Source organism: Charadrius vociferus, unplaced genomic scaffold (assembly GCF_000708025.1).
Source record: "Charadrius vociferus isolate BGI_N301 unplaced genomic scaffold, ASM70802v2 scaffold1753, whole genome shotgun sequence".
NCBI lineage: Eukaryota > Metazoa > Chordata > Aves > Charadriiformes > Charadriidae > Charadrius > Charadrius vociferus.
Genome location: NW_009647567.1, coordinates 36,496 through 57,773, shown reverse-complemented (window position 1 = coordinate 57,773; position 21,278 = coordinate 36,496). Strand labels below are relative to the sequence as shown.

The window sequence follows — 21,278 nt, the reverse complement described above, 5'->3', positions numbered from 1 at the left end:
GCTCCCGCGTCCCTGCAGCATCCTGGATGTGTCCGAGCGGCGCTGCCCGGGGCGGGGGCGGAGGGCGGGAGGAGCATCCCCCCCGCGCCCGGCGGGGCCGAGAGCAGCTCCGCGTCGCCTGCGGGCCGAGAGGGCACCCTGCGGGCTCTCGGGTCCTCCGCGAGAAACCCGCCTCCCCCTGCCCCGTTACCTTGGGTTTCCTCAGCCTTTCCCGTCTCGGCGGCGTTGGGGTCGAGTTTCCTTGTCTGGGGCTGTCCTGACCCCGCTGAGGCTTCTCAGGGGAGGCAGCAGCGTGCGAGGTCTGAGGTCTGGAAAAGCAGAGGGATGCGGGATGCGATCCCCGCGTCTGTGGGAGCCCGGGAGAAGGAGACGGGCGAAAGTGCGAGCGTGTGCCAAACTCCCCGTTTCTATAAATAGGCTGTGCCTGCCGCTCTGACTGAACACTTACCACACGGGTACGCGACACGCAGCACAGCCGCGTACGGACCCCCGGGGACATCGCACCCCGACCAACTTCGGCAGCTTTGCACAGGCGGCGCTGACTGTCCCCCCCGTTGCCCTGAAGGGGTAATAACGAACCAAAGCAGCGCTTCAGCGCGAGCGAGCACGTGACTTCCCCCCTTTATTCTTTAAATGTCTCCTTTCAGATAGTCCTCCCACGAGGTGTTCTGCTCTCTCACATGGAGTCCCCATTTCTCCTCCTAGTAGTGCGCGCTGCCTGACCTTCACAAATACGCCTCCTTTGCCGCGCCAGGTGAAGAGCAGAATTTTCGTAAAGGAGTGGGATGCGCGCACTCAATCAAAGAACGTGCCTGCTGCTGCATTCCAAGCCCGTAGAGCAGTGTTTGCAGAAGAGGCGTCTATAAATAGCAAGAAGTCTGGCTGCACATCTGTAAACTGTCATAGCACTAACGGCACATATTGCATTAAAGGTCCCAGGATCCTGGGCAGCGTTGCAAGGAGAGATGTACGAGCACAGCCAGTTCCTTTCCGAGCCATTTTTCAACGGCAGTTCTCTCCAGACAGGGAAGATAGGGGAGAGGAGCTCTTTAACTCTTCCTATCCTATTTCAATTCACTATTAGTACATTTTTGTTGTTTACCCGCCTTGGTCTTTCTGCTTGTGCAATGCTGCGTGCGCTGCAATGTCATTTTATGCTGGAAGCTTTCTTGAGGACAGCTTCGTTCCAAGGCTGCAGACGGGTTATGGAGAATATTAAAATGCTGAGCTTCCTCTCCTCAGACTATCCATCAGTGACAGATTTGTGAAATGAGAGTGAAAATTGCAGATTAGGCATATCCTGCTGTGCTTGCACCTTAAGCAAATCAGAAGAGATCCATTCATAACACCTGCCAAGATATTTCCTATTTTATTAATTTTCGTAGTTGTGATGTTAAGAGTTAGCAGTGCATCAAGCAAAATGTGCCAAGACCTTTGCAGCTCTTTCACTTGTCAGTTTTCACATCTATATTTAGCAAAGTCATATGATCCCAGTGTGACCTTCAAACCCGTATTTCTCTAACTTTCTCCCGAAGTTAGCAAACGTTCCGTGGCAGAAGGAGTACAGGAAAAAGCATCCCACTTTTGGACTTATCACAGTATCAGAGAAAACTGGGGATTGGTATAAATTTGCTTCATTTGAAACCAATGGGGCATCAGGAATAGGCATGGTTTGATACTGACTAAATTTCTGAATGCCATGGTGATAGGGGTGATGTAAAAAATGTCAGATGTAATGAGAGAGAGGAAGAGTTAAAACATTTAAGAAATGGTCAAAATGTCCCACTTCCAAATCATTCCAAAAACCTTCTGGTTCTTACTCAGATTGATTCAAGCCAATTAGTTATGTTACAGCTTCATAGTAAATTTTTTTCTTTTTTTTTAAATTTACCACAACTAAGAGGATTACTCAAACTTTTGATCAAGTATGGCAGTATCGTGTTTCAGCAGTAGGACAGTTTAAGAAAATACATTAAGATAAAGAACATAGACACTGCATGAGACACTTTTTACTCCCTTAACTACCCTCTGATGACCACGGTGCTCGCCAATTAGCCTAAAGAACTTAAGGAGATGATGGCAACAAGTACAGACAAGGGAAAACCAAAGCTACAGTAAGACAATACTGTTTCCTGAAACAAGAAGACAAGAGAGTAGAAAAGCAGTCGCTCACTAGCGTTAATTTCCGGTCAAGGAGGACACCTGGTGTTACCAGGAAGCTTACAGAAGTGTGCTCCCGTGGTACCAGATTGTACAGACATTTGCATTACCAGTATCCCCGTAGCCACACATCTGGGTACAAAACATAGTTAAGAGCATGGAGGTGTTGCTACAGGTGCTGTTGGATCAGGCTCAGAATAGTTTTGTAATTTTATTGTGCTGATAACAGCCTGATACCAGTCTGTCTGCCAGAGTTGAAGTGGAACTGGTGGTTTTTTGTATGTGTCTATAGCAGCCTGAGAGTACACAGTGCTTGGTATAAAAATAAAAGTCAAGGGGAATAAAATTGTAAGTCTTTTCTGTTTAGAGGCTCACTGAAGGTCATAGGGGTCCCACTAATAGAAAGCTTGCTAGAACGGTTTGGGGTCCTTGTTTTGGTGTGCACAGGGAAAAAAAAGATTCATAAAATCTACTCCCCTTGGCCATCCCAACAACTTCAAAAGAAGTTCCATTGGAACAAAAGCTGTAGAAGCTCTCCTCAAGATATAAAAAAATATCCTCTCTATGTAAGTCAGGAAAGAAGACTTGTCTAAATAAACCAGGACCGTTTGCATAAATAACAGATCCAGAGTTGGGTTCTCTGCAAATAATTAAAGGCACTCAGAGAGAAAAAAAAAGGAAAGAGAAATTCTTCTTTGCAGAACACACGCACAAAGATTGTGCTAAATTCATGGTGCTGACCTGCTGTAGTTTTGGGTTTCTGGGTCATTTTATTTAAATGTATTCAATGGAAGCCATCTTAATAGTAGGCCTGGTATCAGTGATGGGAAGCAAATTGAAAGAAGTGAGATTTCAGAAGTACTGTGCCTCAATGTGAACCCATTGTGAACCGATGCCGCATGAATGGAATAGCACAAAGTTCCAGGGTCTGTGTGCACATCCAACAGACACATACAACTACACGTAATAGGTTAATCGTTGACCAAAACAATTCTAGAACCTGAAACTGGGCTGGTTTTGTGCAAATGCAAGTGCATAGTGACTTCATGAGGCCAATTCTTATGCTGAAGACTTCACAGTGTCTGTAGAGAGCAAAGACGCCCATTGCACTGCCAAGAATACAGACACTCGGTAATTTATTAATGGTAGCAAAATAGAGTCCTCACTGAACGTCCTATTATACAAAGCTTGGGGTTTGGTTAGAAGAAAAATGCTTTTGAAGATTTAGGGTAATGGGCATAATGGATGTGCTTCTCTATACAGATGACTATAACTGGCGTGGTATCATGGGATCCAGGTCTGTGAAAGTAACTGCTCTGTTCTCAGAAGTGGGGAGATTACAAAGTCCTGTCTATGAAATCCAGCCATACCACTACTGAGGGGGGAAGAGATTATAAAATCTCTTGAAATCGTGAGCTTCTGTTTGCGATTCATGAGTCGGAAGAGGGTCTTCTCCTTAACAAGTTATCAAAGTACAAATGAAGAGAAGCAGAGCAAGAGTGTGCCTAAGAGAGAGCAGTGGACCGATTTTTTTCAGTAAAAGTGAGTTTTGTTCTTGGCTATTACACTCAATGGTCTTGGAGATATAATGTAATCCCTCTGAGCTTTCCCATTCATACTGTTGAATTCTGTGATTTATTGGCGAAAGGTGCTGTAGGAGATTGTTATTTGGTGTTATTAAATTTCTTAGACCACCATATATGAATGAATATTAATCAGTGGGTGGTGTTTACCCAAGAGAGAAATAGTGCTGCTGTGCGGTGTACTTCTTGCGCTAACAGAAGTCACGACAGGTCTGGCATGGTGTCAGACAGCTGGCTGAAGAAGCAGCTTATGACATAGCTTTCCAGCTCCCTGAGCAGGATGCCACGTGCCTGTGTCACATACCTTTGAAGGGGACAAGTTGTGGTAGCGGGTGTGTGCGGGTAGTATATAGGTGAGCTATAGAGACCGGAGCACTGCCTGTGCTCTCGATGCTTTGCACTGCTGAGGAGGCAGTCAGAAAGCTGACCCATGATGTCAGTGAGGAATCTTTCGCTGTGGGTGTAGTCAAATCCCCAGCGGCTATAGAGGCAGCTCTGAGTTAAAGCAGGGAGTATTCCCCTTCACCGCATTTTGATCCTGTACAATGCTCCTACGAGGACTACTTAGGCTAGTAACAAGGCAGCTCTAATATAGTCTTGGGGGCTTTTCTGGTTTCTAGCCAACTCTGGAGTGGGGGAGAGGACATATGGCTCTGAGCCATCTTCTCCTACGAACTTCAGCTGTGCAGAGCATTAATTTAGCTCAGCTGAAGATCTCAGTGTAGTTAAATGCATTCCAATACTTTGTCAAATTTAATACTAAAACCTCAAGACATTGACCATAATATTTTGGCCCCATTGCAGAAATGACTTCTGCTTGGCATTAATAATATTAATAGGTTCAAAAACCATTTCTGCTGAAATAAAGAATAACAGCAATCACTCAAAGCAGAGTTTCAAGATAAAGATATCTTAGCGTGGATCATCTTCTGCCAGCATAGGGTTGTTCTAGTGAACAGCACTTTAGTGTCAAGAAGACTAGCATTTTTTAGAAAGGGTATAGTTCATCTTGGTGACATTATGGGCCAGACCATGTTGTGTCATTGTGGCAATGCCAAAAGAGAAGTTTGCTGCCAGCAAGCACTTTGCACAGAAGTAATAACACTTTTTTCCAACCTGGGTCTGTGAAAAGCACCAAATTCTTGAGAGAAGAGTGGAAGCAATTCTGTAGATGACCACCTTTATAGTTGTTCTACCTCCACGCCAAAAGCAAGCTTAGCAAGACTGACTCACGTGCCTTCCAGAGCTTCACCCTCAGCCTAATTATGAAAGATGAAAGCTTGTGCCCTTACTGGTACAGGAAGAGCAGAGAAATAGGTAAAGGTGAAAAAGCATTGAGCCTAATCTTTTCATAAGATTTTGCCTCAGCCTTTCTGAGTTTGCAACAACATTTAGTCCATTGACAGATGAGGTGATGAACAGCTAAAGGGGCCGAATGATGAAACTGGTTGCTCCTACCTCTGTGGAATCCCGCTGCCTGCTATCCTGCTCACTACCTTTAATGCCAGCTTTATTTATCTAGAGTTTAGGATAAAATGGGATTGTCCTTTCCATAAATTTCTTTCGTCTTTGGGAATAACCTGTAAAGAATACAAACAAGAAGCCCTCATCTCAAGGAAGCGAAGAGGAGATTGCCCATTAAGTGGCTGAGTTGATGGCCACAAGGGTGTCTTCTCCATGCCAGAATGGAGCAATTGCTGACTAATCACAGCGTACCTGGCTCTCTCCTGTGCTTGTGAACAGGTACTGACTGGCTCCATGGAGTCTCTTGGCATGCTGTCATTTTCAAGCTGCTGCATGGGAGCTGAGACAACTTTCTCACTTTGCAGTGACTGTGAGAGGATAGGCACTATTTCACCCTTAGTATTTCAGTTTTAAATGGAGGTTTAAGAGGTGTAGAAAGATGAAGGATGATGGCTTTATTTATTTCTTATAAGCTCTTCATCATAGTGCAGTTGGCAAGCTTCACATTCAGCATACTATTTGGTCTGGACCATACACTTAAGTTCCTAGTGCTCTTCTTGTTCTGTCCAAGGATACAAGAATATCTGAACCATACTGTCACAGTTCCCCCTCCCCTTTTTAAAAGAAAAAGTAGCATTTCCCTCTCTTGTAACAGTAAAATGAAAGGAAACATATACTGGCTGGGAAGCAGTGATATATAGTGGTCTCCAAGGATTAGTGTTGAAGTGTTCTTTCAGTGCCCACAGTGAACGCTTGGGGTCCCCTGTGGCCTAGCAGTTCTTCTGTCCTTGTCCTTTTCTGGCCATAGGGCTTATGTTTCATTGCTTCTAATACCACCAGAAAGCTCAAACCCAGTATCAGAGCCCAGAATAACGTGTGGCCAAGCCAGGGCCTTCCAAAAACAATCTACCAGTCCAAACTTATTTCTGTTGTGGACCTTAATTTCTCACTTAGAAAGGAGGAGAGGAGACCCTGCTATCCGTTTCCGTTTCTAGAGGCATCCCTGTACTGTTCATCAATCCATTGCCCTGAACCCTGACCCCATCTTGGGATAAAGACCGGCTACTGATTTGCTTTTCCTTAGTCACAAATAAGGAAGTAATTAACCATTCTCATAACTCCTTCTAAACTACTTGAGGACCTCATGATTGTGCCCTATATTAGACATTACCCTGTCTGAAGTACAGGTTACGTACTTTTGGTTTTTTTTAACTCTAATCTCAGTTACAACAGGATACATCGGGGTAACGCCGCTGAGTCCTTTATAGATGGGGATCACAGTGTCATTGCAGAAACACAGAAGTGTTGGTTAGAAAGAACATCTATAGAACATCTCATGCAACCTTACACTCAGTGTAGAACAGTCACCAGCATTAGATCGTGTTGGCCATTGCTGTCTCTAGCCAAGTCTTGAAAATATCCAAGCACGGAGATTGCACTACCTCTGTAGGCAACCTTCCAGTGCTGCACAGACCTCCCAGTGAAAAAGTTTTTCTTATTGTCCTATCTGAACCTCCCAAACAGCAAATTGTGACCTTTGCACTTTGTTATCTCACCTACTGCTGTTGAGAAGAGTTTGCCTCCATTTTCTTTTTAACTATCTTCCAAGTACTTGCAGGCTGCTATTAGGTTGTCCCTTAGCCTCCTTTTCCACAAATACAACTTCAGCACACAGTAGTCTCTTCTTACAGGTCATCTTCTCAGGCCCGTGACCATTGTATTATATAGCATCTTGCTTACCTCCTTTTAACTAAGAACTCTGCAGAAATGTTATGAGAATGGAAAAGAAGAATATTAACTGAAAGAACTTTCTAGCAGAAGACTAGCTGATTAAATGCACATGGCCAGGTAGTGTCAATAAAGTGTATTCTGCAGAAATCCTTTGTGAGTGAGCCCAGCTGTGTGTCTGGCATGTTTTAATTTTGTATTTTGGGTTAGTCTTTTCTTTCTTACTTCCCCTAGAAAAAGAGCAGTCAAATCTGAAAGGAGCACTGCTTCTTACCCACAATTTGTATCTTGTGTAACTGTACAGCTGGAACAGCTGTTTCAGGAGGAACTCAAATGAGATAGTGTTAGCCACATCATAATATAATGACCTCCTTAAGAGTCACAGTGTTTAGATCTTAATTGGGCGTAGCTGAATTTACAGGCAGCAAGGGGTGTTCAACAATTGTTAGGGTGCTCTGCCTATTGTATTGTTGAGCTTTAAAAAAAGGTATGGCCCTTTCAGTTCCATTTGCTTTGATATAACCCACTAGGTCCTCTGCAAACCTGCAGCAGACCAAGGGTGTGGAATAATAAAATTGAGGTACAAGAACCTCATTGGGCAGAGAAGATGAAAAGGAAACATATTTTATTGTGCAAGAAAGTATGTTGCAGACTAAAATTTCAGCTAAATGCTTTTCAGCTCTGTGTAGGTCTGATGATCTCTGAGATTTCTGGGTTTAGAAGTGACAAACATGAAGTTGCCCTCAAGTAAAAGCTCTGTTCTGGAAAATACTATATTTAGTCATGAAACAGAGTGTACTTTGTAAATTTACTGGAGGTCAAAGGTCATAATGCAATTATTTTGTGAATGTGGAAAAGCGAAAGAAGGAGGGAAGAAAGGCAGGCAGGAAAGTAGGTGGGCAGGTGGGCACAGAGGGAAGAATGAAGGGACAGAGGGTGAAAAGGAAGGGAAAAAAGTGAGGAAGGAAGAGGAGGGAGGAAGGCAGGAAGGAAAGAGAGGGAAATACAGTCAACATCCAGGGAAGCTGCTCATTTCTATAAAAGCAGGAGCCGTAGAAATATATAGTTAAATTTACTGTCAAAAAGTCACAGAATCACACTGTGACTGCTGAAGGCTGGTCTTACCAATAAAGACAAAGATGGAGAACACACTGAGTACCTTGGCCTTTTCTACATCCTTTGTCACCAAAGCCCCTGCCCCATTTAGCAACGGGGCCATGTTTCCTCTAGTTTCCCTTTTGGTGCCTATGTACGTGCAGAATATTTTTCTTGTTGCACTTTGTTGTCCTGTTGTTGGATTCAACAAATGTCAGGAGTCAAGGAACTGTAGGCCATCAGGAGAGTGAATCAATTCACCCTTTTACAGCTTGTAAAGAATAGGGCCAAATGCAATACACAACACTAATTCTGACTGAGCAAGACTGTGCTTTTTAATAATTCAGTAACTGCCTTAAGGTTGGGATCATTTGTCATTTCAGCCACCCAGGAAAGCATACAGTTCCTTAAATACACATTAGTGTGCTTACTTACAAAATTACTTATCATGTATATGTGTCTTTATACATATACACACAATGTTTTATATTCACATAAATTCAAACTGCATATTGTGCTGTGCCTTTCATTTTTTTGTGCACTAAGGTTGTCTGTGTTATTAGAACTATGTCAGAGAAGACTCTATTGTGCCAATGTGGACTCGTATACTATAAAATGATAAAACCTGGTTAAAGTCTTATACCACATAAAATGTTTTTATATATATAAATCTCTTGACAGAGAAACTCTGTTTAAAAAGGCAGTTTCATGGTGTCTAGCCAGCAACTAGGACCACGTGGCCACTTGCTTATGCCCCTCCACTCCCCGTTGGGTAGGGAGAACAGGGATAAAAGGAAGGGAAAAAAAACCAAAGCAAAAACACTTGGGTTGAGATAAAGACAGTTTAATAGAACAGTAATGGGAAAGAAAAACTAATAATGATAGTAATGGTAAAAGAATATATAAATAAAGTGATGCAACAGAAATCGCTGTCACCACTCGAAGATCGGTTGCCCAGCCCGTCCCAAGCAGTGATTGCTGATTCCTGTCCACCGGCCAGCACCCATTTATATACTGAGCGTGTTGTCTGTGGTATGGAATATTCCTTTGGCCAGCTTGTCCTGTATATGCTCCCTCTCAGCTTCTATCCTTGACTTAGTGTAAACATTACTTAGCACCTAAAACAATATTTGTTATCAACATAATTCTCATACTAAATCCGAAACACAGCAGCTACTCGGAAGAAAATTAACTCTATCCCAACTGAAACCAGGACACACAGAAAAGTCCTAGCTTTTCATTCATTAACATCCTTTATATTCACTGTCTTCCTCTGTATGGGTGTTCTCACAAAATTCAGTTTAGCTGTGGAGAATTACAGGAATATATGGCCTTCCATTTCAAGTTGAAATCACAAGCTCATATTTCAGATATAGTGCTAACAAAGCTCTAAAGTAAGTTTAAATTCAACCAACTTGGTGAGCTGTTCGAAATACAAACTCCCAATTTGGACAGCCAGCATTTAAAAATATTTGTCTCTTTCAGTTTAGATCACTTCCAAGCATTCACACCTTTGATTCAGCAATTAAATGTAACTGGTCTTGTTTGCTTAAATTCTGTAACACCTACACATCTTAGATGTCAGAGAGTAAGACACCACACTTGCAAGTCAGAACAACTCAATGAAAATGCATAAAATACAGATTAGTTACTCTCACAGAGGTCATAGATTTGAACATTTTTGACAGTATGAATACATTGAGAAATATGTAAAAGTCTGGTTCCCAAACTATGTTTTCTACAAAACCTCTTCAGAAATTTAGGCACTGTTACTATCATTCCCTCTGAATCACTCTGTTCAAGCACCTTTCACCATGCCCAGAGAATCTCTTCTAGGCAGAATATATTCATCTCAAAGAACAAAAAAATTATTTATTGTTTAACATATCAAAGGCAGTTAGGATCAACAAGTTATTAGGCAAAGCACTAATATGCTTCTCATTCCCAACATAAGACACACAAAGAGTCTTTGCTGGCCAGGTAATCATGAAGCAGGTGGTGAAGGGTCAGATTCTGCTGCTGCTGGAAACGTTCACGTTGTTTCATTTTGCTTCATGTTCATACTTCATGTTGCTGTTGCCATCTTTAGACTCCCTTAGCATGTTATATCTCTTCATGGTATTGTTTTTCTTCCTGAATCCTTGAACTTCAAATATGCGTTTCACCTTAATTTATCTTTCATGGCTCTATACTACAGGCTTTGTCAAAACTCTCTCTGACAGTTTAGGATTTTTCTCATGACCTCGAGCAAGCGTTACACATCTGTGCAGTTGGTCATTGTTTTACACTGCTGAACCTCTGGGAGGAGAGGTTGGAAGCTGCAGAGAGCGGGATGCAGCAACTAGGAAGACACCGAGCTCAATGGGTACTTCTGAAAACCATAGATGTAAATTTCTGAACATTTCTCTGCCTACATACTGTGAAGTGGTGTAAGGAGCTCGGCCCACCTCCTCCGGCCCAGGACCTCTCCTGCCTGGCCACTGGAGCCCAGCCTTGTGCCCTGGGGACCCAGGGCCTATGCCCAGGCTAAGGGACATGGCTGACACTTCCCTGTTGGCAGGTTCAACCAGGCTGTGCACATATCCTAGACACACACACACACAGAGGACACCGACATGGCCAGTCACACAGGCTGCCACAGACAAGGCACTGCCTTCAGCAGCATCTACATACAGTGCTCACATAAAAGACAATCCACAGACAGCCAGGCCCCCTCCTCCTCTTCAGTGGGCAGAGGCAGAAGGTCACTAGTGATTCTTTAGTAAGAAGATATAAGTGATTCTTTGTAAGATAAGTGGTTCTTTAATAAGAAGATACAAGAAGCTAGGCCAGGCTGCGGTGATCAGGCACAGTTGTACCTTGTAGATTAACTGTGCCAAACATGGATAATGTATTAAGTCATTTAAGTCTTAAAAAATAAGGTATCTGTTTTGCTTCATTTTGAATCTCAATGTAATAGTAATCATGAAGTCACTGTTAGGCTCTTCATTATGTATGATCAAGACCCGTCTGTCTTCAAAGCTGAAGTTATATCCCTACATAAATCCATGACCAGTACAATCTTAGAAGGACAGAAATAAATGCTACAAGTGCCTATTTATGGTGACAATTTTCACCAGGATTTAGCAGTTCTGAATTGTACTGTGTGCACAGAATACCTTTTGTATAAAGAATGAGAACAGTTTTCTAGCAGCTGGTTTCTCCTAAGTCAGTAGCAATACATTTTTCTATAAGATATGTCATAATGAACGTAAATATTAATCATATTCTGTAAAGCACCATTTATATTTTCTAGGCCATATGTTATATTTAGGGCCTCTTGACTGCATCTGAGGTGTGAAAGTCTAATCCCTATTAAAAACACAGAGACCACTGGGGGTCAAAGTTTCTCTTAAAAGCCACTACCACTTACAGCTCCACTAAGGGAAATGTGAGTTATAAGTGTATAGGAAGACTGAAATAGCAAGAGAGAATTAGTATTTTTTGCCAGAAAGAGGAAATCTGGTATGTGATTCCTGTTTCTACCCATTTCCTTGTTTGGTGATCTCAAATCAGAAAATAACTCAAACACTGATTTTACATCCAAATAAATTTGAATAACCAAATCAAGGCTGGAGAAATAGGCTGATGGGAACCTCATGAAGTTCAACCAGCAGAAGTGCAAAGCCCACACATGCATAATCCCATGCACAAGTATATGCTGGGGGCCACCCAACTGGAAAGCGGCTTCACAGAAAAGGACCTGGGAATCCTGGTGAACATCAGATTGAACCCAGGAATGTGCCCTTGCTGCAAAGAAGGCTAATGATATCCTCGGCTGCATTAGACAGAGTATTGACAGCAGGTTAAGGAAAGTGATCCTTCCCCTTTATTCAGCACTGGGAAGACCACACCTGGAGTTCTGCGTCTAGTTCTGGGCTCCTCAGAACAAGAGAGACATGGACATACTGGAGAGAGTCCAACAAATGGCCATGAAGATGGTTAAGGGACTGGAGCATCTGCCCTATGAGGAAAGGCTGAGAGTTTGGAATGTGTCGCCTAGAGAAGAGAAGGCTCAGTGGGATCTTACTAATTTATATAAATATCTGAAGGGAGAATGCAAAGAGGATGGAACTGGGCTCTTTTCTGTGGTGCCTAGTGACAGGACAAGAGGCAGTGGGCACAAACTGAAACACAGGAGGTGGCATCTGAACATTGGGAAATACTTTTTTACTGTGAGGATGACTGAGCACTGTCACAGGTTGCCCAGGGAGGTTGTGGAGTCTCCCTCCTTGGAGATACTCAAAAGGCATCTGGGTGCAGCCCTGGGCAACTGGCATGATGTGGCCCTGCTTGAACAGGGGGGTGGACCAGACGTCCAGAGGTCCCTTCCAACCACAACCGTTCTGTGATTCTGTGAAATCAAACACAAGATATAAATAAACTTGGAAATCTAAGATCTTTTATATATATATATATGTGTGTATGTATATGTATATATACATATATATAAAAAAATGGATTACATTCTTTTTCTTTCCTTGGTTGATATTCAAAAAATCTGGTAAAATTAGGAATATCTAACAAAGGAACACAGTTGCTAGGTTTCCTCAAACATTCAGTCCTGTGAAATGATGAGTACATTCACATCTCTATTGGCTTTTTGTTTTACACCTGCTGAACTGAGGTCTCAATAAAATGGAAAGGTCCAACAACTTATTACAGTTGCTGGATTGTACAGTCTGCACAATCCAGAACAAAGGAAATCGGGACAATTAGTTAATGTACTTGCCAACAATTCTATATGTAGCTTTTATCACTTTTCATTAAAGTCTTTTAACTGCTGGATATGACTTCACTATCTCTGACACCAATTTAAGATCAAATTCCTACTTAATCATCTGTTTATAGTGAGAAATCCTAGGTAGAATAAAGGAGGTATTATTTATTTGGACCCTTTTAAGGAGGTGGAGGAGATGCTGTTGTCAGTTTCCTGTGTTCTTCCTTTGTCGTTTAGTCATTTAGATCTTTCTTCATGGTCTGGTCTTCAAAAGAAACCTTATTACTTGTGATACACAATTTGCGTCAGTCGTGCTGCTAGTGGCAGAACAGGGCACTCCTGACTTGCATCATGCTTCAGAATTCTGCTGAAAATTACTATGTTGTCACTAAAAGGAGAAAAATAAGCAGTTTTTAATTTGGTGCTGAATGGTTTTACCTCCAGTGATTCAGTGTCTCAAGAAAATCCATTTTTACAAGCCTTTTACAATGTTTAAGATCGTGAAGAGGTTCAAGAGTTATTCAAGTCATGCTTTGGGATCTTCTTGATGACAGTAATTTGTTTTCCAGATATTTTAACAGATATGCACCACTCATTGGTAAGGGTCCTGATGTTCTCTATCATTGGATCAACAAATCTTTATTATTTGCTTTTGTTATTATTTTACTTTAAATGGGTGAACTAGGATCTGGATTCTGCTCACATAAATTCAAATGCTTTAACAAGGTGTCCGAGTTGGTGGCCTACTTGTCCTGTCTAAGCAACAGAGACAAACACCTCTGAATGGCAACTCTGCCCATCTCAAACCTGAATCATACTTTAAAGAAGCCTCTTTCTTTCTGTTGATCATAGACAGAGCCTAGAGTGGCTCGGCTGCCAACCATCAGTAATATTAACAGACCAAACACAGTGTTTTTTCATTTGTATGACAGTCCTGAAAACATATGCCCCTGATTCATAGTCCTATGGAAAATCCATTTTTTCTGTGTTTTTCACATTTTCAGAATCTTCTTGCTGTCAGAAAGCTCTCCCTCACCATTAATTCTGAATGTGTAGCCAGTTCAGAAGTGAGAGCTGATGCTTTTTCTCCTCTATCCCACTCAGCTGCCAATCATTGCAGGAACAGGAGAAATATTTAAAGAAACAGGATCCCAAGAAGCTTGATATGTTCCAAAAAGGAATGGAAAAGCACTCTTCCACATCAATAAAACCTTGAATCACCTTGAATCTTCTCCCGCACTCCATGTTAATTTATTGTAGCTTCCAACAATCACCACTAGACAGGCTGGGAAAGAGGTTTCTTTCTTGGGAATGAGGTATGAATAGTACTGGAGTGAGACAAATGCTGTTCTTGTGGTCCTGAGATTCATGAACAAGATAAATCAGGTCTGGCAGATCTGAATTCAGTGACATGGCCGGTAGCAGGCTATAGGGAAACACTATTTTTGCTTCTGTTATTTTTCTCTCTTCTGTTGTTTTTTGCTGGCTTTTTTTCCCTGTTTCTTAAATCATGTTAATGTTCAGAATAATAGCAAGCCAAACTTCCAGTCCTATGCTTTGACTCACAGCTATTTTACACAATGCACAGATTTTGATGGATTTTTTTTTTTTTTGACCCATCTACCAACACGTCAAAAGGCAAGAGAAACTGAAGGCCTGTTCCACTGTTGGAAAACAGGTGGGGTTGGTGCAGTAAAGAATTTTGCATAGGAGGTGACGCTTAAATAGCAGCCAGACTGTACTGTGGCTAAAGAACAATAATGCCAACCTTGTACGTGGAAAGTTGATAAGACTGGCTAAAAAAAGACACTGGATTTGCGTCAATGCATTCCTTTTGCAGGCCTTTCAGTACCTGGAAACTTTGACTTGGCGATTTCAAGGTTTCTTCACAACTGTGAATAGTAAAAACCTTTGTAAAGCTGAGATTCACTCTCTGAGCTTTTCAGGTTAAGAAAAGTGACATGAATCCATGAAAATCACAGGTCAGAATCACTTTAATCAGAGAACTTTGTTCTTCACAGTAATCAGCCTATTTACACAGCGTCAACGCAAGACTAATTTGAACAGAAGCCCAGTTCTACAGACCTTCCTACTGTCAGTTAATTTTCCGCTCATGTTGTCTCTAGTAATTTCCTTTTTGCTCTACAGTTCTTCTAAGTGAAGACACTTCTTCAGTCTAGTGATTCTACAGCAATCATTTGATTACTTCTCTGTTACTGCATAAGTAAAGGGAAAGATGAACCTCTCATGCACATACCTGCAAGTCTTGCTGCTCACGTGTTCTTGTGAGTGCACCGGGCAGAGCCAAATCTTTTCACAAAAAGAAGGAATCAGGACCCACGCAGGATGTCAACAGAAAAGCATGAAAGGGTATGTGGAGGCTACAGGAATGGGGTAGCAGAATGCAGGCTGCCCTTGCGTGCGTCAGACCTGCAGGAAGGATTCAGCTTCAGCTGATGCTGTGCAGCACAAGTAGCAGTTGCTTGTTGCAAAGAGGCACTGACAACTGTCAGGACAGTCACAGGTTGGATTTTGTGGACAAAGCATTCTACATTGTGTCCATAAATCAGGCAAGGATTTCCATTTAGTTTTAGCCAAGGGTGCACCCGCTCTTAGCACACAATAACATAGGCTGCCTTCTGAATCATCACCAATGAAATTGCTGAGAGAAAACACCCAACTCCTTATGAAAATGGCAACAGCAAGAAAGGAAAGGCAAATGCTAACAGCAACAGCCAGGACGGAGACAGCCCCTTAATGAATAGCAATGGAGGTGGTTCAAGGTAGACTGTGCTGTTTTAACTAACCTGAAATCATTCAGTATAAAATTCATACATTCTCACTCCGAGATAAGCCTGGAGAGGGAAGAGAAGATGCACTCTTCATTGTAAATCTTGAGGGGAAGTGTCTTCCTGAACTTCCCTGGTGCCCATTTGCTGGTAGTTCTGAAGCTGCACTGGGCTGTAAATCAGTGTGCTGATTTTCTCTGGCACTTCAGCTCAGGAACTGTCATTTCTCAGTCTGGTTCTCCTTTCTGTCCTAATCTGTTCTGCAGAGGTTAAAAAGCAATAATGTCTAAACCTGGATACTTCTTATGCAGAGAGCTCCTCTGGAGCTGAACTACATCTGAAACTGCATTGATCAAAAGTTTGGCTAGGACATGGTGTAGGTGATCAACTGGAAATTTTTTTTCCCCTGCCACATTCTAAAGCTCAGCAAAGCCTACAGAATATAATGTCTTCCTAGAACTGTTGTAAAGCATCTGAAGCTCAGTGAAAGGCGAAGAGAATGACTAGGATATCAGATGGAAAGTGACTTTCAGGGATCAGCGCATTAGAAATTTGCTAAGCAGAGGAGGGCTTCCATTAACTTTTCTGCTAATTTAAGAAAATAATTTGAACAGATAGAATACTCTGGTTATTTTTGTTAATAATTAGCCTCTAAAAATAGCAGAGCTCTACTTTTTCATGTGAATTTCAGCTTACTGCCTGATACTGAGAAAGGGCCTAAAAATAACTGTTTCTATAGTTGATTAGCACTTTCTGGTTCTTGTTCTCTATGTCACTAGAGAGTCAGTCAAGATGATGATGGGGCAGGGAAGAGGCTGTCTAGTGGTACAGCTGCTTCCCCTACAAGAAACGTATTGATAATCAGGGCTGTAACCCACTCCCTTTTCTCAACAGATTTTCTTGCTCTTTTCCAGGGTGATGTAAAGTAGCTTGGTAGTACAAAGCTATTTTTGTTTCCTTTCCATTTTGTGTCCATCTTGAGGAGTTTCTTATGAGGGGTTATATTACTTGTTATTTATTTGTACATCACTGGAACCATGATTCTGTTCAGCTTGCTGCTGCATAAGTTGACAGTAGCAACCAAGAAGAAAATCACAATGGGAAGTTCACACCTCTTTGGCTTTGTAGCTTCATAACTCTCTATGCAAGGATCTGCAACAAATTCTTCCTCTTCACTGTGTTCAACTTTGATATTTTCAGTGCAGGCTCCTATAACTTCTGTTGCTATTTCTACAACAAGCTGTGCCTTGTGATGTGAGGAGTTTTAAAGTAATCTGGCACATGAATATCTCTCTTCACTTGGAGATGAATACAAACCATCAGTCGTGTTTACATTTCTGCTCACTGCTTCCAGATAACAGTAGCATGTCTTCCCTGGCTTATAGTTGGTCACAAAGTGAAAACAACAGCTAACAAAGCTCGGGTTTCATGCCTCAGAAAATCATCTTGTCCTTAAAACTAATTTTTTTGTCTTTTTCACAGGAAGAGCTGGATTGCCTAGTCCTATATAAAATACAACTAACTACCATCTGTTAACAGGCCCCTAACGTTCTGACAATAGATCCCTGTGCTCCATTCGTGGCTTCATAGCCATGATGATAAATAGGCTGTAATTCAGAACTTACGTGGAGTTACATCAGCTTACGTTGGTGATCCATCACACATTATGGAAGCTTCTTTTGTAGGGCCTTGCACACTGAATGTTGGCCTCTGCAGAGAAGTGGAAGGGCAGTCTTTTTATTCTCCAGTGCAGTCTGTCTACACTGTGAGCTCTACAGTAGGAAGAAAGTGGCATTGAGGAGTCCCCTCTGATGCACATAGAAGGGAAGGGGCCGACAAGGACAGAGCAGTGACAAACCTAGATCTTCCTCCCATTGAGTACAACTAGTTTCTGTACGGGCAGTCCTAGAAAACCACCTCATTATTTACTGAGCCCCATATTACAGGAAAACAAGGAACTGAATCATTACTTGCTCAATAACAATACAGGTTTTGAGCTACTCCCACAGAAACATAGCATGGAACAATTTCTTCGTCCTATTTGATTACAAAGTGCCACATCTACCAGAGCAGCAGAGACCATCACTTACCAGGAACCTTGAACTATCATTGTTCACGTGCACGCAGGAAGAACTATTACCCTTGTTCCAGCCACTGCCTCACAGTACCCAGGTGCCCCAGAACTAGTGCTGGATTGACAGGACTGGAAGACTCCTCTCAGACAGCCATACATAAATCTGAGGGTTTCCATTGTGTCTCAAAATTGAGGCAAGACTGCTGCTGTTTGGGTACTTGTATTACAGAATACAAGGAGAAGGGAAAGACTAACATCTGTAGTTTAAGCCAGTGCTGTTCCAGCAATATGAGACCTTCGCAACCTTCTCACTCTGCCATGCCAAACCTGATCATGTGAGTTGGAAGTGGTAGTGTGAATTCAGCCCCTGAACAGAACAACGTATCTTGAGTGTTACTTGGTGGTATAGAATTGCTTGCCTGATCAGGCCAGATGGGACACCAAAATATCGGTATCAGTGCAAGTATTTAAAGTTAACAATTGTCACTACCAAATATAGAGGTTACTCTGCAACAAATGCTCAGGAATTAAATTGATATGGTTTAGTTTTAGATTCCTTGAGTTTGTGACCAATATTTTAAAATCAGCTGAAAGACTGGATGCATTTTATTAATGCAGAGATATTTGTTAGCCTTGTGCAACTCCCTGAAAGTCAAGTCAGAAATAAAATGACACTAAACTTGAAAAAGTTCTTTATTTCCCAGAGGCTATAGCCTAATTCAAATGGAAAATTCTATCAGCTTTTCCTCTTTCGTCACTTTCAAGAATAGACAGGCAATAGATGTAACTCAAACCTTCCCTCTGAACTACCACAAAAGCTGAGCTTCTAATAGCCCTGTCAGAACAACGGGCTGTTTCCCCTTCCTCTATCTGTGCATCTTGATTGCTTTTATTCGAAAGAGTTTTGGATGTAGTGCTGCAAAGAGAAGAATCTGTCAAAACTCTCAAAAACCAGAAATCTCAGAAGGAAAATCTGTTGCAGGAAAACATACAACGTAGTTTATACCTACCGCTTTTTTTCTGGATAATTGAATGGAAGAGAAGGAAAAGTATTCCATGGTGTTCAGTCAATTTAAGTGCTCCTTGGCCTTTAATGGCTATTTTAGGTATTAGATGCACTTCAGATTTTGATAGAAGTAATACCAATTACGTAACATATGGCTGGCAATAACATTCTTAGCTCTCACTGTTGACCCCAGATTTTATTTTAAATTCCCATGATGATACCAGATTTTCACTCAGTCAACACTGATAGGCTGAAGACCACTTGTTAAGGCACCTTCCTGTTTTTCACTCCTGTAGTGTCTTGGCTTCTACCAAATGAATGAATAATGATTAAATTAAATGAAATTCTTACCTTCTTTAGTCAGAAAAGGAGAGGCTTAAAACAATAGGAAGGTAGAAAGGAATTTTTTTCATTATTTGGTTTTACTTGCCTTTCATGAATCCTTGAAAGTGATGGGGTGCCCCAGTGGAAAGCAGGAACTTGCAGTGTTACCATGCCAGACATAGCTGTTGGAGACCAGAAGCTGCAACCTGCAAGAGCCACTGGCCTTGTGAGGCTGCTGTTTGCCATTTGTGCTGCTCTGTGATCGACACACCAGAGTCAACTTTTCCAACTGGATTCTGGGACAGGAGAAAGGATGGTGTAACATACAACAACCAAAAAGCCCATACTTCTTTGCAAGGCACTGAATTCAGAAGACCTCTATTAGAAAGCATGCTGCTCCTGACTGTCCTGATACATGGTACTGAGCCAGAAAATGTCTGAGAAGTCTGGAATGTCTCTCAGAAACACTAGCCCTGATGGTGCTCAGTGTTTTTCAACTTGACAGATTTAATGATAGGTGTCAATCTTGTGTCAAAATAACCAGCCTGCTTGGGTATATCCACCTCTTTCATTCCTAATTACACTGAAGAATGGAAACAAAACCACAGAACATCTAGCCACAGTTCATGACAGCTTGCCTCCTTCATGAGTTTTACAGTTCTCCTCTGTATAATTCTCCACGTTTCAGATTCTTGACTCGTGACAGAGACCATTACACTGTAACAAATCCATATGCTGTATATATCCCTATACTATATATATCCATGTGCTTCAGACCAGAAGGCCCACCACATCCTGGGCTGCATCAAAAGAAGCGTGGCCAGCGGGTCGAGGGAAGTGACCCTGACTCTCTGCTATGCTCTCGTGAGACTCCACCTGGAGTACTGCGTCGAGCTCCGGAGCCCTCACCACAGCAAAGACATGGACCTGTTGGAGCAGGTCCAGCAGGGGGCCACAAAAGGTCTCCACCCCATGAAATGAAGAATGAATTTAGCCATCTGCCAGATGTACTTCACTTTAGTATTATCCACCAGAGGGCAATGGTTTTAAAACATGATTCCCCTGCTTAGCTGAAGCTGCAGAACTGTCTGCCTTCAATAGAAGCAGGTTTGAGACTTTAGCCAGCACTTGAGAAACCCCTCACCATGCAACTTAGCTCACTGCTCATGAGGCTTAATGGGCTTCAAACAAACAGATGGGCAACCGAGTCTAATGGCAGACCATCTGCTCTACATAAAACAGTATAGGTGAAAGCACAAGTAATTTCTCCAGCTGTTCCTTGTAACAGGGATCTTATAAACCAAGAAGGTATTGCAGTTAAGCCTGTGACATTAAATCTAAAACAATAATAGACATTAGGTCTATCACAAATATCACGGTATAGAGTACCATGGGTCACATCCACAAAGGTATTACAGTTCCTGTCTTGTACTGACATTTAGATGTCTATATTCCTTTTTAACTTTAAAACAACAAGTAATAGATTTGCAAACATTTGTGATCTTTGCTACTCGGTGTTATTACTGTGTCTAGTTGTGGGCTCCCCTGTTCAAGAAGGACAGGGAACTGCTGGAGAGGGTATAGCAAAGGGATATGAAGATGATTAGGGGACTGGAAAACCTTTCTTATGAGGAAAGGCTGAGAGACTTGCGTCTTTTTAGTTCGGAGAAGAGAAGATTGAGGGGGGATCTTATCAATGCTTATAAATACTTAAAGGAAGGGTGCCAGGGGGATGGGACCGATCTTTTTTTCAGTGGTGCCCAGTGACAGGCCAAGAGGTAATGGGCACAAACTTGAACACAGGAAGTTCCATCTAAACATGAGAAAAAACTTCTTTACTTTGAGGGTGGCAGAGCACTGGAACAGGCTGCCCAGAGAAGTGGTGGAGTCTCCCACACTGGAGACATTCAAAATCTGCCTGGACGCCATCCTGTGCAACCTGCTGTAGGTGACCCTGCTCTGGCAGGGGGGCTGGACTAGATGATCTCCAGAGGGCCCTTCCAACCCCTATCATTCTGTGATTCTGTTATTTCTGCTGCAGCCTAAGTATGCTAACCATGCCTTTATCATACTGAAGACCTGCTTGCATCTTTTACTTTGACTTTTTGAGGATTTGGACACTTAGTGTATAATCAAGTTCCTTGTATGACTGCTCAGTATCAGTTGTTCTGGACAGAGGCAAACAATAGAGCCTCGGGTTTCAGAACATGCCTCAGCATTTTCACAATATTTTTACTATCACCATTACCGTTGGGATAACATGTAGCAATTGTAATGTACTCTGAGCTGTACTTGT

The 21,278-nt window shown here is 42.1% G+C and overlaps 1 protein-coding gene across 1 annotated transcript in view; it reads left to right on the top strand.

Moving 5' to 3' along the window:
• The window catches only part of LOC104282697 (protein arginine N-methyltransferase 8-like), a 37,832-nt gene that overhangs the window by 1,073 nt on the left and 15,481 nt on the right, over nucleotides 1-21,278 (top strand). The window lies entirely within an intron of this gene.